Consider the following 6372-nt stretch of genomic DNA (forward strand, 5'->3'; position numbering starts at 1 on the left):
TCCAATGATGAGGAGGGCTTTAAAAATTCTACCATAGAACTCACGACGGTTTCCAGTTTGTTTGTGACGAACTGGACATGGCACATAAACCCCAGCTTTCTCAGCCGCAAGCCCAAGAGTCACGGTGAGTCCTGCCCAAATCATCACGTCGTGTTTACGATTTTGAGTTATCTGAAGTCACTCGTCGCACTAATTCATAGCCTTACACGCCTATGCATGTGGGCCTTCCGCTTTACAAAGTGCAAAATGAGCGCCAAGAAGTTGCCCTGAGAGCGCTTTCTCAATTTATGCGACATCACTTTCCAGGAGTCATGTCTATGCATGAAGTAATAGCGGCTTAGTGAATTACTACCCTCTATGAAATATGCACTTTGAGTACTTGAGCTGGCGAGAATGCCGGTAAGTATCATAGGCAGGTCGCGCGCTGATATGGTAAACGCACCGTTTCACCCGCCTTTCTCTCTTCAGTCTAGTGGACGTCCGTTTGGTGCGTCGGGTAATTTTTGATTTTGCAAAGTACAAAGCATGACGCGGATGTCGGCGTAGAAGTATGTCACCCTTCCCACTACGTCTCAATGAGACAGCTGTAAAATCTAACGGCAAGGGTGATACTCACCACAACATCGATCAGCACTTACAGGTGGGAAGCACGCTGTGACGGAAAACCTTGCCTCTTTTTTAAGAGGTAAAATGAGATGGTGTGCAAGGTTGTACGTGCCCACGGCACCAGCAACAATTGCGAAGTGGGGCTTTAAACTTCCAATATTTTTTCAAATGAGAACAGTTCTTCCGCTATATTAGATATGGTAACAGCCTGTTGTAATCGCGGGTCCATTCAACATTGCACTTGAAAGTGGACCACTTCTTGCTCATCATCATGGTCATTGAGCAGTGCCGGTGGAGGTTGATTTTCCCCCGTGTGGATCTCGTGCGCGCTTTCAGTTGTGGTAGCACGTCATTTTTCTAAAGGAATCTTGGCGTGTATTAAACATATGGCAGATCTCGGATTTGCTTTCTGAGCTTCGCCGTCACAGTGCGTAACTTTGGGCACCCCCGGTGGCTCAAAAATGCGTCGCCGCTTTAAAAAAGAGGGTAGATCAGCTACTGGAAATGGTTAAAGTGCTGCTCTATTTTAGACTCAATTTTGTCTGACAGAGCGGCTATATATCACGTCGTGCATTCCTGTCCAAGCCATACTCCTATCACTGGTCGTGCAATATGGAGGAGTTGAAATACCTTTCGGTTTATCTGTACCGCAAACCGAGTAGATGTTTCGTCATTTGTCTTCACATGAGTGGATAGCACTCGAGCGGATTTGAGAAGTCATAGGAGAAGCTGTTGTAGTCAGCTTACTGCAGTCGCCTTATTCGAATGATCAAAAGAACGTGGCCGTCAATTTCATGCATCGTGAGATTATAAATTCTGGGGAGAGGTCGCAACCCCTGTCTCTCCGCACATAACAATGTCTGTAAAATTGAAAGTGGCTTTGTAACATGGTGAACAGAATGAGCCGTTCTCACGATGACTTGTCAAGTTGGATACAGCAAGCACTGAATGCCAACGATAAGACTATTTGCACCAAGTATAGTTCGCGGTGTCCAACCTTACGGATCATGCGAAGATTTGGGCGTTTGGTAGGTTGTTAGCCATTCTAACTACTTTCCCAATGATGAACACTTTAAGATCGAGCTAAAGTAGGCGTTTGAATCACCAATGAGTGATTTCGTGATTGTGCTGAGTTTTTAAAAGCTTCTTTAAGGTCGTAGCGATATACACTCGTGTGCACAGCGTGCTCGTCACTTGGTATGAAGCATTGTTGACGAGCCAATTGACGTTTCAACGCAGGTAGTAACGGTCATGGCGAGCTCTGTGAGTGCCTCAAGACGCCTGATAAAGCCATCGACCATGCGCCGCAAGGAGAGTACAGCATCGAGCAAGCCAAGTTTAATAGCTTTGTACCAGGATAAGCGCGTCCGTCAGCTGCTACAAATGATGGTCCAGGGCCAATGGACATCTTGTTCAATTCTACACCGAAAAATGAGCGCCTTCACGATGATGGAAAGTGTTCGTGGTGGAAAGCCGGGTCATATTTCTCGGAACTACAGAGTTTCGTAGCCGGGTCGGCAACAGACATTGGACGTTCGCTCGGATAACTGCGGGCGCTATGAAGTTTATTAGATCAAACTCTTCTACTAGTAGAAAACAGGAGCGAGCGGCACCCACTGGGATCGAAAGGAGTAATTTGGATATTGTGTAAACACATAACTTCGACTCCAACGTGCGTGATGCGCATGCAGTTTTCACCAAGAGTGATAGCAGAGTCAGGTAAAATGCAGCTTTGTTTGACCAAAAAGTCATTGTAGATGGTCTGCAGAAATCACAACGAGCATTGATTGACACTGGTTAGCCGATCAGGTGGAAGCTATGGCTGGTGACGGTGTTAGCCTGCTCAATGTAAAGAGATATGTGATCATTCGCTTAGCTGATAGATCTACAACGAAGATGCCAAAGCATGTTCTTTGCTTGAGAATGAAGTTTGAAAACTTCCGAGGTAAAGACGAATTTGTACTTCTCGACTTCGATGACAAGTATGATATGATACTAGGTAAGTCATGGTCGAAGCGTTGTCAGTCTAGCATTGACTGGATGAATATGAAGATATTGATTAGATGTCGTGCGGCACTATTTTGAGCTGTATGACGATGAATGAAATGGTATTGCTAAAGAAGTCACAGGTGCCCCAAATATGTTGTGATGTGCTACGGCCTTCCATGCGCTCAGGACAGGCCAAAGAAATGACACGAATTAGAGATGGAGCAGTCAGGAGCCAGAAAAAGACTTTTATCTTTGCATCGACACAAAAAGTCATGAATGATGGTAGTATGAAAATTAGTGGGACAAGAAGCAACAACCCATCTCTATAGAAGAAGGCCAACTAGAAGATTTTTTTGTCAAGTTCTTTACGTGCCCCTGCTGATCAAGGTATAAGTCGTATTGATGAAGTAAGTTTTAAAGACGAGATACTTCGAGCGAGTTTGAAATCCTTGTGGCCTTCAACAAAGAAGGTGACGTCGATGTTATCAGTCCACGTGAAGATTGAAATCCTACAAAAGCAGGCAGAATTCATTTTTCTCACCTTTGATGTGCAAGAAGACGCTGAAGCATAACCTAGCAAGCGGCAAAATTCCGCAAATATGTGTGATATATGTTATCGAAGAAGCTATCGACGATGTCATCAATACTGCGGAAGTATTTGATGAGAAAGCGAAGAAAAGGTTTGAAATGTAGTCGTATGACCCTGTAAGAACAAACCCCTTAAATGGACTTGAAGAGGAATATGCTGATATATTTCCAGACACGATCTCGGACGTCCGACAAAGGCTTTCGTCATAAGATTGTCTTTCTGGGACAAAGTATTTTATCACCCGGCTGTGGCCGCTACCAAAGAACAAGTCGTAAGAGTTATTTGCGCAGCGTCAGAAGGCTGGTCATGTGAGTGAGATAAAATCTCTGCATTGTAGTTCATCATTCAGTGTAAAGTTATCTACACCCAGATCGCGCATTGTTCACGCTTTCGGCAAATTGTGCGACGCGGCCATACCTGCTCAGGCTCTGGTCCCACGCAAGGCGTTTGTGAGCGTGATCTTATCTAGCTAATGTTTTATCGGTAGATCATGATTGGTAATGGATTGTTACCAGTGCAAAAAGACATGACGGTCGACTAAATCTTCCACATCTTGCTGCTTACAGTAAGTTATTAAGGTTGCTGCAATCTAGTCAGGCTTGTAAAGCTGTATTTTGTACATCCTCAGGTATGTTGTTGTGGTGATTAATATTTTACAGACTTGTGACAAATTACAGATGTTTTATCAACATTAAATAAAACAGATCGGTACGATTGCAAAGTGACATGTCACTTCAATTGAAAGACAATCATTCATTTCAATTAACTCCCGAATCTCGGCCGTTAATTACTCGTGAATCAAGTGATCATCGACAGTAGTCTAGACGTATTTTGTGATAATGACCGGACGTTGATAAAAGGGAGTGACAAATGCAAGGATAATTCATCGTTGTAGAAATTAATTAAGACCGGAACACGCGCTCACCCGCTGACATGAATCTACTGTGGAGCCACTCTAGAGCATCTTTGAATCTTACGGCACCAACCTGTAAGGGACCTGCTTCAGCTCATGTGAACGCCCTCATTGAGCCGCGTTAAAAGCTGTCAGTGAAGAATGGCTGATAATTTCAGAATGATTTTATCACGATACATTTTAAATAATCCTCACGAACAGACCAAACTACAATGTCTGCATTTGTCAATGTAAGATATGCAAAGTACGATGATAAGCAACTGTCATAGATAGAGCTCTAAAGCTGACAAGTCGCTATGTGTAATGATTTTATAAAGCCAAAATACTACCACACCATAGGACACACATCGACAATACTACTAGGGATGCGATGATCCGTCTGGGTGGAAAATATAACTTAGCTTTTGCAGCACCAGAATTTCGACGTCATACCGCCAAACCTCAATACTCCAGGCCTATGCGAGTAAGGTTGAGCTTGTTTCGGCTTGGGGGAGATTGTGGCTGGGTATGAAGTTTACTTGATTCTTTAATGAATACGTGCCTTGACTATAATGGCGGACTATCTGTTGACCGATGGTCAATCTGAGCGTGTGAATCGCGTCGCTGTAGCTCTTCGTAGCGTCTGCGCTGTGACGCCGAAGCGCTGGAGCGCGATGCTGCCACTCGTAAAGTTTACTCTAAATAATGCAGTGCATTCTTCTAACGGCTACACGCCGTTCTACGTAAGTGGGTTTGTTAATCCTCGCGTCCCGCTGACGCCGCCATCCCAATGCTCAGGGCTTGGTGGGAGGAATAGCTGAACGGCTAGCTGAAATCATCCTCCTCACTGTCTGTAAAGAAGTCGGAAACTTCCTCTCTACCATACTAGTGTCCTACGACACGTTTGCGATGCGATGGCTGAAAGCCAAGACATGCAGAAAGAATATGCAGACGGAAGAAGCAGAAGAAATGGTGAGACGGAGACCTGGTTCAAATAAATGATAAAACCTTCCTCCATATGCAGTCTCTGCTGGCCTTAGACAAAGCTCCGTCCACGGTTTATCGGACCTTTTAAGGTCGTGACCAAGCTAGGCCTTACGTATACGCTAAAATCTCCGAGAAGGATGCACACCCACCCGGTGTTCTATGTGGGCTTGCTTGAGTCGTACCGGGATCCGGCGCAAGTGAACGCGGAAGCGTTGGCGCCGGGCGGCGCCCAAAGGAGCTTTGCCACCCAGAAGCCGAACCAGCAACTGGGTTTGAATACAGAGCGCAACGATCTCCGCTTCCAGCGGCGCCAGCGCTCCACCGTCGCACGAAGTGACGTATTCGTCTGGTCGACGGCTAAGAGCCGCTCCGACGGAGCGTGATAGCCCAAAACGTGAGGCTTCGCTGCACGAAGAGCTCCCATCTCTCGAGGTCTTCTGCACAGCGGTATGCGACCTCGAAAAGATGCTCGGCAGAGTGCCAATGACGACTAACTTTGTCCTCCAGAGTTCGAAGAGCATCAAGATCACTGCACGGCGAACGAACAAGTCGCCATCGTCCGCCAACGACTCTAATCGAGGAGAATGGTGGTTTTCACTACCACGTGGAGCGCCTTGTAGATCGACGTCGCCGACAGGGTCAAACCCAACATCTTATGAAGTGGCGGGGATATCCAAACTTCGAGAACTCGTGGGAGTTGAGGTTCCACTTCGGCAAGACTGCACAGACGTCGTGGATGCTTATGATCAGAAGGGTCACGACGCTCCGCGCCGCCGTGCACCCCGCGCCTCTCGGTAATAGCCAGGAAAGCCGAAAGGCCATGAGCTGAGCTCAAGCTACGGTCCTGAGCTGCTGGTTGTAGACTCACCCGTGTGAGAAACCACAGAGCTCGAGGGAGCACGATGAATTCATCCATACGTCGCATGGCGACAACACGAAAGAAGTCGGCGATGCGCCTTGTGTTTGGCAAGCTCGAACCCAAGATGGCGTACCATGCGCACGTTCACTTCCTTGTTGCTTCACCGTAGATTGGACATGAGGGAAACTCCTGGTGCCGCTGCACCCATCCTCTAAGATCTCATCATCATCTGCAGCGATTTTGCCAGGGGCTAGCACCGCAGTTGTCCGAATCGCGGGAACAAAAGCTTTTACCCGTTGAGCGCGGAGCCGAGCGCGGAGCCGAGCGCGGTGCGTATCCATTTTGATTTGTTGCGGTTCCAAGAAGCGAGCTTGCAGAGCTTCTTGTTTGTCAAGCACAGCTTGTGTAGTGGCCGGGGGCCTGACCACGTAGACGCCCAAAGATCGGGTG

Source organism: Plasmopara halstedii (assembly GCF_900000015.1).
Source record: "Plasmopara halstedii genome assembly, contig: Scaffold_525, whole genome shotgun sequence".
NCBI lineage: Eukaryota > Oomycota > Peronosporomycetes > Peronosporales > Peronosporaceae > Plasmopara > Plasmopara halstedii.